General features: G+C 33.2%; 1 long non-coding RNA gene across 1 annotated transcript in view; it reads left to right on the top strand.

Annotated features, from left to right (window-relative positions):
- The window catches only part of LOC150056431 (uncharacterized), a 76,293-nt gene extending 64,357 nt beyond the window's left edge, over positions 1 to 11,936 (top strand). The window contains exon 5 of the long non-coding RNA XR_016537327.1: positions 11,902 to 11,936. This is a non-coding gene — a long non-coding RNA (uncharacterized LOC150056431). The remainder of the gene's footprint in view (positions 1 to 11,901) is intronic.
- Positions 11,937 to 12,386: the final 450 nt, after the last annotated feature.

Here is a 12,386-nt window from a genome sequence, read left to right as displayed (position 1 = left end):
ATATTGTTACAGTATCTCACTTTGTTACCTGATATATTGGGTATATTTGTCTTTGGTTATTTGAAATTGGATAGGGAATGGGAGAAAACAAGATGAGGGGTGAGGGTGGGAGGAGGGAAATGGGGACCAAGACATGTGAAAAGGTATCAACGTATGGGAATTAATGCACCATCTATCTGGCAAATATCATGTAACCCTTCTATTAATTACAATGAAAAATATATGAAAAAAAAAAAAGAAACAGCTCTTTACTGTTAGCACCGAACCACATTCTGGCCATGGAACATATGGGATGTGACCAGTCAGTCTTGAGAAGTGCTGTAAATGTAAAATGTGCTCCACAGTTTGAAGACATAGCTCAAGGAAAGCAACGCAATTTTTTTGCTAATAATGTTTTCTATTAAACACATGTTGAAGTGAAAAAAATAATAATCTCAGTCAGAAGCCATCTTAATTAGCCTGACTGCAAAACAGTCAAGTGCACTAACCTCTGGGGGTTTCTACTTTCCCCATCTTATATGAGTTAAAACTGAGGCACATTCTTCTTTCTCACTGAGGAGTATCAAAGAGTATCCTGTCTTCATAGTATTCTAAGTCTCCTTCAAACTCAGCTTTTCAGCTTTTCATCTAGCCTCTACACTGGTACTTGGCTACTAGTAGGAGAATATATTTTTGGCTGGCACCTTTGTCAGTATTTTGACAATCATTCTTGTAATCTTTTCTCTTTTTTTGGCCAGCCTTAGGGCTTGACCTCAGGGCTTGAGCACTGTCCTTAGGGTTTCCCATGCTGGAGCTCTAGCACTTGAGCCATATCACCGCCTCCAGCTTTATGTATGTATGTGATACCAAGGAATAGAACCCAGGTCTTTGTGCCAGCCCTTGCTCACAATAATTATGTTTAGAATGAACATGACTATCAAATGCTTTATCTCTTAGTTTATAGTGCTTTCCTGCAATGTTGGAAGCAATAAAAACTTGTACTAGTATATTGTTTTGACTTTTTAAGTTCTTATCTGTACATTATCTAGTAATAGCCCTCAGTTGTCTTGTTTGTTTTTGTCTATTTTTAAAACCCTTTGAGGTAGGCTTTTCATTTAGTATTGAATATTTAGCAAATATGCTTTGTTTGAGTATGTTTTGTTTGCCATCCATTTTAATTTTATCATTACCATGAAAGATATAAAGTGGGTATCTGTTTTATTATTGATATTTTTTCCAAAATGTTGGCCACCTCTGCCCAGTATGTGGCTTAAATTTTTATGTTAGTTGCTTATATTTTTGCAGTCATAAAACAATCTTTCCTTTATTTTAAACTGTACTCATTTCATATCTTGGATTTTTAATGGAAAGCTGCAAGAATCTAAAATAAAAACATTATCTTTTCTCATTATTTATGCTGTTTTTATTTGCTTTTATTATGTATATGAATGTATTGTGTATATAGTACTATTATATATTCATATATAGGACTATGTTATATAGTAGATATACATTTGTTTAATTTATTATATATTGATTACAACAGAATATATTTATAATTTATATTTTCAGATAATAAATACATATATGAATACTGTATATTATGACACAGTACTATACTATACTAATGTTTTACTTACTTGTTTATTATATATTTAGTATATATAGTATATGTCTACTCTATCACATCTAGGACTCTCTTAGCAGAGGATTACATTAGCTCAAACTTGTGTGCACAAGGTCATATAGGATGATACTAAATGAAATGAACTCTAAGATACAGAAAGAAGAGCTTTATTTTGTGTGATTGTTATTCTTATTGTACTATACAGTCATATCTACAACAGAATACACACACACACACACACATATATATATATGGATTTTTTTTCCTCTTAAGCTTAATTCTTTTTAAAATTGTGTCTGTTTTTTGCCAGTCCTGGGCCTTGAACTCAGGGCATGAGCACTGTCCTTGGGCTTTCACAAGGCTAGAGCTCCACCACTTGAGCCACAGCACCATTTCTGGCTTTTTACTGCATATGGGGTACTGAGGAATCAAACCCAGGTCTTAGTACATGCTAGGCAAACACTCTACCACTAGCCAAACTCTCAGCCCTTGTCATTGATTTTAATACTAAAACAGTATTACCTTCAATGAGTTATTCAGATCTTCTCTTTGTCAGCCAGTTTCCCATACAGTGACATCAAAATACAGTAGATAAACATGTTAAATGGAGACAATGTTCCTTTCGGTCCATGATTTTAAAATTCTCACTTCGTGGTCACTTGAGTTTCTTGTTTTGGTCCAAGAGAGCCACATTCTAATAGAATTATGTTGTAGAGAAGGAATGTTTATTTCATAATGTCCAGAAAGTAAAGAGAGAGAAAAAGTAGGATCCTATCTTTTTCTTCATTTTCTTCAAAGGTACAATGTCCTAACTTCCTTCCATTAGTTTCTGTCTCTGAAAGGATCCACCATTTCCTAATAATGTCATAGACCAGAAAGCAAGCCTTCAACACACAGGCTTGGAAGATAGTATTTCAGACCTAAACTTCACAGGATTTTTTTTCATTAAACTACTTTTTAAATCAATATTCTTTATACAAGTATTGCAGTTGAATTAAGGACAGCCTATATATTTGAGTGTCTTTATGTATCTGTGCATATTTTATCTGCTTTCGAATTCATAATAAATTATGGCTAGAAGTTTCTTTATAGTCAAAGTTTTCATCTTTTAAATTTTGTATTCCCTGAAGTAGTTTATACTTTAGTTTGTATGATAGAATATGTCTGATGTATATAACTGATAAAAAGATTCAGTCTGATTCCCATTTTAGTGATGGATTTTTATCCATGTGCTCATTTTTTTATAGATTTGCTGTCTTTGTTATATTTTATTTCTCTTATGTGATTTTTGGCCATTTCCCTTAATTTTAGAATCATGATTCTGTTATAGACCTGGACACATGAAAGCACCTCCAGCAATTCCATAGGGTGCACCACTTAAAAGTCTGAAGGCCCCACAAAGTATAGTATTTTAAGATTGTATATGAAGTTTAAAAGTTCATCTATTTCTATGCTCTTGATCACATTTTTTTACTAGTTGTTATCCATTCAGACATTTTTATATCAATTAATAATGATCATAACATATATGTATATATATGCATGAAGTTTCATTTTTAAATTCCATTAATTTAAAAGCAATTCCATGCTCTTATGTTCCTGAAAAGCTCATGTGGTTTTTGTATCCTAGGTCTGGCTGTCTTCAGCATCATAAATAGTAAAGCATATTCTATTTTTACCTTCCATTTGTATACTGGTTTGGGCATAGGACTGAAGATTGTTGCCGTCATAATTCTGATGATTTTTCTCTAATATGCTCTATGATTCAATGTTGGTTGTGAAACTGTATGGTAAATCTTTGTTCATCATCTTTAATGTTTGGGGTTTTGTTTTTATATGTCATGATTTGGAACTTAACTTGTAAATATTTTTCTATATGTGTTTATAATTTTGCTTATTGGGCTTGATCTTTCTTCTTCATAATAATAATTGTTTAACAGATATAGGGTATCTATTCACTGCACTTTTGTTTCTGAAAATCTATCTTTTTATTGTATTTTATCACAGTAAGGTATAGAGGGGTTACAGTTACATTTGTCAAGTAGTGGGTACATTACTTCTTGAACATTGATATAAAAATCTATTTTCAAGGATATGCTTCTTTGAGTTGTCAATGGAAAGAAGTTCTTGTGAGTATATATGGGGAATTCCCTTTCTTCCATGTTCAGTAGGTATGTAGACATGACCTCACTGCTTTGTCTTCACTCTCTCTGGCTTAGCCTATGAGCAGGACTACTTGTTCCCTGCTGTGAGCACAAGTAGACAGGAGCAGAGGCTGTCTGACATGCCTGTATCAAATGTAGTTCTTAAATTAATCATCATGATAGATAAATCATTAACTTTTACTTCTTGAAACTATCTTACATACTCAGAGATTAAAAGTCCCTGAGCATTGCTTATTTGTATAAAAAATTTCAACACTTTTAATACATAGTTTTCTGAAATGTTTGTTTCTCCATAGGTTATATCTTTCAACAATTCCTCAGAAGATTCCTATTCTGTTGATGGCTATTGATTTATCCTCTGCTTATTGATTTTGCTTTCTTTTTACTAATCCAGTATATTGTTTCATGCTATTTGCAAGAACAAGATGAGATTTTAAATCAGTATTGGCAAGGTGAAGGTTAGGTTAAATGCTAACACAGTGGAGAAGGGAAACATGAAAATAATGTAAATACATTTATTCTGTGTCAAAGTGTTGCATAAAACTAAACCTAACCACGATTAATTTTATCTTTTCCATTATCTTACCTTATTTTAGCTGTTTGAGCCAAGATCCCTATTTGATCTCATCCACATTGCAAAGCTTAATATCAGCAGTCAGGGGAAACAAAAATATCTTGAATATAGGATTACTGGTAAAAAAAAAAACAATGTTTTTCAAAGTGCTTTTATTTACTATGAGACATAAGTATGATTACATTTTCCTTAAAAAAATTATTGAGTCACAGCCTTGCAGGTCTTCTTAAGCACTACCTGCATCAATAATTGCACATAGTTCAAAAGGCATTTGCCTAGCATTGTTTCTCCCCAGGGGAGAAATGAAAAATGATTTTGTATAAAAATAACATACAAATAAGTAGATACAAAATTCTTCCATATTTTCAGGTCAGTGAATTTTTCTTGGTATTTAATATTTTTTAATAAGTAATCATCTAAGCATTTTAATTTTGTTTTTCCTGCTGTCAAATTAGCATACTATGAAAGCCAAACAATATTATCTCTAATATAATAATCTCTAATAATTTTAGCATCTTTCCATCTTGTTGAAAATAATGATGACTGTGTTTTGCAGCATTTAGACCACAATTAGATTATAGTCATGGAAGAATTCATTTTAGATAATATTCATTCCTGATCTCCAAAACTGATACTATCTGAATGTATTTAAGTACTGCAAATTTGTCTGATGGATTTTGTTTCAGCTATCAGGTTTGCTTTCATGCCTTCCATTGTCTTCTACTGAAAGTATGAAGTAGGTAGGTTCCAGGTTCTTTTGGATATGCCTAACTCTATTTCATTACTTTATCCCAAGATTTAGGTAGAGGTTGCCATAGCAATTCCATATATCTCATCCAATCCTACCAATATTCTGAAGAAAAGGCCACAACTTCTACACCATGTACCTAATTATTCTACAAAGGTCTATCCAATTACCTGGCTTTGAGTCACATTTTTATTTCTAAACCAATCTTTGGCAACTAGAATAGAGTCATTGTGATTAACATTAGGCAGCACAAAATCCACAGATGGAAACTAGCTTGGTCATATATGCCTCTGTGGAGGATATAACTTGGAATTTGGTTATGCAAAAGGAAAGAGATAGCTTGAGTATTGTAGCAGCAATGTAATAGTGTCTGCTCTTAGAAGAGAGAAAAGCATTAGATTTAAATCTTCTGTTATTTAAATGTTTTAATTTAGAAGCTTAAGTGGCTACTTTAAGAAAACATTTTGTGAAATGAAATGCTAAGTGACAGACAGTTAATTCATAGAACTTTTCAGTGCCCTTTTGATGTGCCTTAGTTATCATAGCTTAGAAATTAACAATATTGCTAAAATACTGGTTAGCAAATTGGTAATGTAATTGCCTTTATAATTTATTTTTTATTTTGTTTTGTCATCTAGATTTGTTGCAGTAATGCAAGTATAGTATAATTTACATCTCAGTTTGAAATCTTTTAATTATTCATTTCTATTATGATTTATTTTTTCTGAAGCTGCTGTACATATTTAAATAATATTACTGTATTTAAGAACAAATGTGTTCATTTAGGAAAAATATTCAATATATATATTACAATTCAATGTTATTTTTGATATGAAACATAAAACATAACTGGAGAGTTACATCTTTCCTTGTTATTTTAGTCATGATTTATTTGGGTACATAATTGGCCTTGATAAATGCATAGGAATTTATCATACTTTATAGAATCAGAAATTCAGAGACAAATGAAAAGCTCCAGAATAAATCATTTCTGAAAATCAATCATGATTATTTTTGTATTCGTGATGTTTCTAACTCAAGAAGGTTAATTATTTTTAGAGAAGGTAAAGCTTAGACATAGGAAACTGACTTTGGCTAAGCTTGGTAGTTGTATATTTAATCCAAAATACATAAAATATGCATATTGTACTCTGCAATTGAAAGTATCCTAAACCACAACCAGCTATGCGAATTTACCTCTAATATTTAGAGAGGAATATTCTATTTTCCTCTGAGAAGATGCTAGTTTAAATTAGGCTTTATGGACACTAATCTTTTCTCTCATAATCTTAAAACTTTATGTTTTGGTTAATAACAATTTTAATGGAATCCAGTGAAGCATAGAGGAATTTTGTAATGATCTGAGAGAGGGAAAATTAGCTATCAGTGCTGCCAATAAAGTCCAGAGCCAACTTTTGGCAAAAATGTCAAAATAATAGTATGTCTTAAACTAATGATTAACATCCAAATTGTATTATACTCACCCAAGAAAATCTTGGGAGGCATGTGGATGTTTTTACCTGTTACTTGCAATACAAGTCACATAAGCAGCAAGTTGTGGCTCTACTTCCAAGATTTATATAACTATGAGAAACTAGATCGAAGGTGTGTTTCAAAACACACATATAATACCAACTTAGACATTGCATCTTAGGTCACTGCTCCAGTATCTATGAAAGTATGAGACTTATTTAGCAAATTATTCCTCAAGTATATTGTTTCATATAAATCCACAGAGAAAAAAATTCCAAATATTTAATTTTACCAGGTCATTTGGTATAATCTAAGTTGTCTTGAAATCTATCTAGATGTGAGATGTGATGAAATTATCAATGAACTTCTGAATAATTCGCACGATGGTAAAATATTATGTAAGTCATATTCCGTGCTTAGTAGCATTCCTTACATAGATATGGACATACTTACACACATTTACACATGCAGTCACACTTAGTGATAGTAGGGTTTGAACACTACTGTTTGAGCTACCATGAGAGCCATTTTCCTAGAAGCACACCCCTTTCTTTATCTTTAGCTTGTTTTCCAGTTAGTGCTTAGTGCTTTTTGCCTAGGGCCAATTGAAGACTATAATCCATCCACATGTACTTCTTATATACATGACATTGCTAGTGTAAGTCATGATATATCCCACCTGTTTTGTTTTTGTTTGTTGTGGTTTAGCTAGAGCCTTGTGAACTTTTTCACCAGGTTGGACTCTTAAGTATTCTTTTTTTTTTTTTTTTTTTTTTTTTGCCAGTCCTGGGCTTGAGCTCAGGGCCTGAGCACTGTCCTTGGACTTTCTCAAGGCTAGAGCTCTACCACTTGAGCCTCAGCACCACTTCCGGCTTTTTTTCTATGTATGTGGTACCAGGGAATCAAACCCAGGTCTTCGTGCATGCTAGGCAAGTACTCAACTACTAGGCCAAGCTCCCAGCCCTTAAGTATTCTGTTTTAAAAAATAAACACTATGATTTCCAAGTGGCTAGTATTGTAAGCATGTACTGTCATTCCTAGACCTCTGTACACATATTCAGTGAGTGAAAAATCTCATTGCCTTTACTGTAGCACAAAATAAGGAAAATGAGAGACATCAAAGTGATACCATTTGTAATTAGTAAAATATCTTTAGTTTATAAAACATTTCAAATATGTAAATATATATTGAGATGGAGGGGGAGAAGAGTAAGGAGGTTCCCTCAGTTGCTGAGGTTCTATACAAGATCATAGAAAGTTGAGATTCCCACCTTTGCCAAAGGGAAATTTGGGATATTTCAAGGAGTTTCACCAAAGTCTCACAAGTGAAAAAATCTTAGAATGGAATAGATTGCTTTCTGTATGACAGAAAAAAATAAGAAGCACTTCCCTATATGAAATGTGGGTTGGGACAAAAACATGAGTTGTATATTTGGAAAGCTGAGGAAATGCATGATGCCATGTCAGTTCATAGAGATGTGATCCAGCTCAACCAAAAAATCCAGGTAGGTTTTAAGACTTTTATTTCCCTGACATGTCCCCTAGTTTCCTGTCTTTGTATGTGTATGTGAAGAGTTTGAACCTTCTTCTCAAAGGAGTAGACAGTACAAATAGCCATGGTAAGTTTTACTGCCTGTGTCTCCCTGTCTGATAACTTATAACTAAAAGGAGAAGTTGATTTAAAGGGAGCTTAGGGATCTGGTTTTTCAGTTTAATTTCTGTTTCTCACTTCTGAATCTGTTTCTTTGTACTACTTATTGTTTTCTAAGTCTTCTGGCACCTTGTCTGTCTATCTTGCCTAATTCTTGAAGCAAGCTGTAATTTTTAACACTGATTTTTTTCCAATTATTTTTAGAATCTAAGTTGCTGCTTATGAACTTTAATTAAAAAGTGCAGAATCTGGGATTCTGTGAAAAAGTTTATTGTGTAGTTCTTTATGTATTCTTATCTACTTCCATTGAATGGCAGAAAAAATATCTATATTTAAAACAAGATCTATTGGTTATTTAAAAGAAGGAGCAATGTGAGTTAAGGAAAACCACCAATCAGAAATTTTTGGCCTATAATACCTATAAATAATAGGATAGGCTAGTAAGCCAAAATCTGCCTGAAAATGAAATGGAGGAAGAGGGCTAGGAAAAATAAAGAAGGAAAAAGTAAAATGGACAAAAAATAAGGAAAAAAAGGATGGGATAGTAAATTTTTGGCAACATGACCTTACAAGAAACGGAAAGAATATCTACAAATCAGGAAGAATCATCAATAGCTCCAATTCTCATCCTTTAACCTAAAACCACAGTCTGTAATAAGAAGGGCCAAATGGTTGAAATTATTCTGAAGTGTTTCTTCCCTGTGGCATATCTGCATTATGTGCTTTCTTGTCTTTCATATTCATTTGCCTTTTCTATCATCTTTACTGTGCTTGAATTGTATGTCTTGGAAAGTAAAGACTATGTCTTTTTCTTACTTGAACTCACCAAAAGGTTATAGTAGTAGGCAATCTCCTGGTGAAGGGGGCAATTAGGGGAGTGAGAGCATAGGAGAGAGGGGAGAGGGAAAGCAGGAGAGAAGGAAGGAAAGAAAGAGAGACTGGGATGAATGACAATCAGTCACATTTCTCGGATCTTACAGGACCGGACAACAGACCATTTTGTCTATGCAGTAAATGTGTTGCATTTATCAAGGAGCAAGAGAAATGATCTTGCTTTCAAAAGTAGGTTTATCATGTTGATATCAGCAGACCAGAGAGCCTTGGAAATGCAGCAACTCAAAGGATAGATAGGATTGCTCCAGAATTCAAGGAGTGGGGTTCCCTCCCCCGTTTTCTGGTCCTGGGGACTTTCTGAGCTAGAAAATCAAATGTGTTCTTGATTTCAAGCAACTCAATCCTTAGACAGTGGTGGGTGGGAAGATGGGAGATGTTTATTATTGTAACACAAGGCAATATAATCTGGTCTAGACAAAAGCACATGGGCTTTTCTCTGACAGATCTACCTTCTAAATTTTCTCTGCTCATTGGTGAAAGGTATGCAGTTTTTTTAACCTATCAAAAGTGAAAGTAGATCCAGCTATTCCCTTTATATCAACTATTCTTACAACTTAATATTTGAAGATGGTAGCATGGGAATTTGCTTCTGATTTTTCAGTTTTTACATTATGGTTCTAATGTTTAGTTCTGACTTTCGTAATATTTATTTAATGCCTTAATATTATTACCTGCCTCAGCGTTAAAGCATTTGGGGTTGTGGTTAATGTGTATAGAAACACCATTTCCGTGCATCAAAATTGAGGACTCCTAGCTAAAGATTATTTTGACTCTGTAAGACCAAATTTACCTTGATAAGTTTTTTTTTGTTTTTTCCATATATTTTTATTGTTATTAATAGAAGTGTTACATTATATTCACCAAATACTTCACATACATTGATACCATTTCTCATGCCTTGATAAGTTTTAAGTTTGCCTGGACTTTCTCTCCATTTCCTCTTTCTCATTTGTCCCTTTTGGAATGTCAGAATCTATTCTATTCATAGCTCATCACATATTTTGGAAACATTTAACTTGTCTAATGTTCAATGTTGGGGAGGAATTTTGCCTCTGGATGAATCATTCCTCAAGTCTCATATATACCCAATTTAGCTATGTCTATGAGGCTTTGCAAGTTGGATAGAAATATGTGTAAGTTGAAATGAAGCAATATATTTTGCATATGAAAAAGACATTAGTTTATGGAAAGCAGGACAGAGCTTATACATTGAATCTTTATGTTCCTTCACATTCATGTGTGAGATCCCTAATGCGAAGATGCAGAAAGATTGCCCCTTCCCCAATTGACCTTTCTCATATCCCCTATTAGGGTAGCATTAGAAGAGGTTAGGAATGAAGTCTTCATGATGGATTAGAATATTTATAAAATGACATATCATCATCCTGGAACTTCTTCTGTTTTCCCATGTGTAGAAAGATATGTGAGAATCAACATGACAGTCAAACATGACAGCAAAATGAAAGTCAAAAGAGGAAGTCTCAGAGTAAAATTCCTTTGTCAGCACCTTGATTTTGAAATTCATAGTCTGTTCAGCAAAATAAAACTCTGAAGTTTGAGTCATTCAGTCTTTGGTACTGGTATATTTTATGTTATGAAACCTGAGATAAGAATGCAAGGTTATTGAATACATGTAACATTTCTAGGAGATAAAAACAGAATAGAGTGGGGGAAAGCAAAATTTTATTTAGTGTGTTTTGACATGCAGATAAGCTATAACAAAGGTTAGCATAAAATACTCCCAGTCTATGCTGACATTTTGTTCCAATGACTGATAGTGTTACTTTCTGGCATTAGATTTAGCTGTATTCATAACGTGGTTTGAATGTTTTTTTTTTAATTTTTTCCCAAGTAAATTAGTGCAAATGAGCAGGAGGCAAATATTTCTCTTAAATTTAATAATCAAAAACCCTGACATTCTAGCTTGCAGCCAGAATGTTACAAAGAAAAAGATACTTGCTCCTAGAAGTTTTAACACTTTCATAGTATACAAGCTTCTTAGTATACAAACATGACAGATACATTTATTCATATTCATTTATTCATTTATTCAGTGAATAATCTGATCCTTATAAGATCTTTGCCAGAAAAAAATATGTTTCTAAGAGTCTTAAAGCTATCTACCCTCAGGCAGTTTTCTTATCCTACAGTTGGAGAAGATGTGTTCTCTCAGTGATTTGTAGATGTTGTTTTTAAAGACTAGATTATAAACTGATTCATAGAAAACTAGCCATTTCTAAAGGGAGAAAAAAAGAAACTTTAAGGAATAAAATCATGTTTCGATTCTCCAAACATGTATGGACTTGAAGCCTGGGCTCTTAGCTAGAAATGAAACTCATAAAAGAGTGACTCAAAAGCTAAAACAAGAGCCTTGAAAAGGGACTGCAGAACATAGAATATAATTATCAGGCAAGTAAACAACTAATAAAACAAATGTCACTATACACTCAACACACCTGAATGACCTCTGAAATTTTCAATCTTCTTTCCTATTTCAGTGGAAATCGTATTGATGTTATCATCACTTCTTGGCTTGGGGGAGTTGTATTTAGTTAACAGGTATTTTCATTGAGAAGAAAGTTGCTCAATATGTTGCTCTTGAAGAATCTAAATCATAGAACTTCTTTCACATCTGGACATGATTTAGGTAACAAGACAAGTCCCTTTGTGTGGAAAGGGATGGTAAGTGTAATTTTTGGAAAAATTTGTGAATATTTGGCACTGGAGTAGTCTGCAAATTTTGCTTTTATCAGATGATGTGACATTGTTTACTATTTAATATCTTTACAGCTTGTGCCCTTGTTTTTCCTTATCAAAAGGTAGGTTCCATATTTCCTTTTTTAAACTCAAGTTGCAATGGTACCACTTGATGGAAGTATGGTTGTAGTGACATTGTGTAACTCCTTTTTTTTTTTTTAACATTGTGTGACTTCTGAGACTAGCTCATAAAAGAATACATAGCTACTTCCTGATTGATTCACTTTAGGAAATTTCCATCAAAATGCTACTCTGATGAAACTACTTTTTTCAAACATGAGCTATTCAAAACATTCTTTTTTGCTTTTTTACAATGATAATTAATAGAAGGGTTACAGTTATATTTGCCAGATAGAAGGTACATTATTTCACACACATTGATACCCCTTCTCATGATTTTGTTCCCATTTCTCTCCCCCACCCCTCCCCTCTTCTTGATTTCCCCCCTTTTAAATGGCATGTAACCATAAAATCTATTGGACTGAATAAGATACCAAGTGTGGCAGAGGTTCCTAATG

The sequence above is a fragment of the Megascapheus bottae genome, chromosome 12, assembly GCF_031878675.1.
Source record: "Megascapheus bottae isolate mThoBot1 chromosome 12, mThoBot2.hap1, whole genome shotgun sequence".
NCBI classification, from domain to species: domain Eukaryota; kingdom Metazoa; phylum Chordata; class Mammalia; order Rodentia; family Geomyidae; genus Megascapheus; species Megascapheus bottae.
Note: the sequence above shows the minus strand (reverse complement) of the source record. Positions and strands in the feature narration are given on the sequence as shown.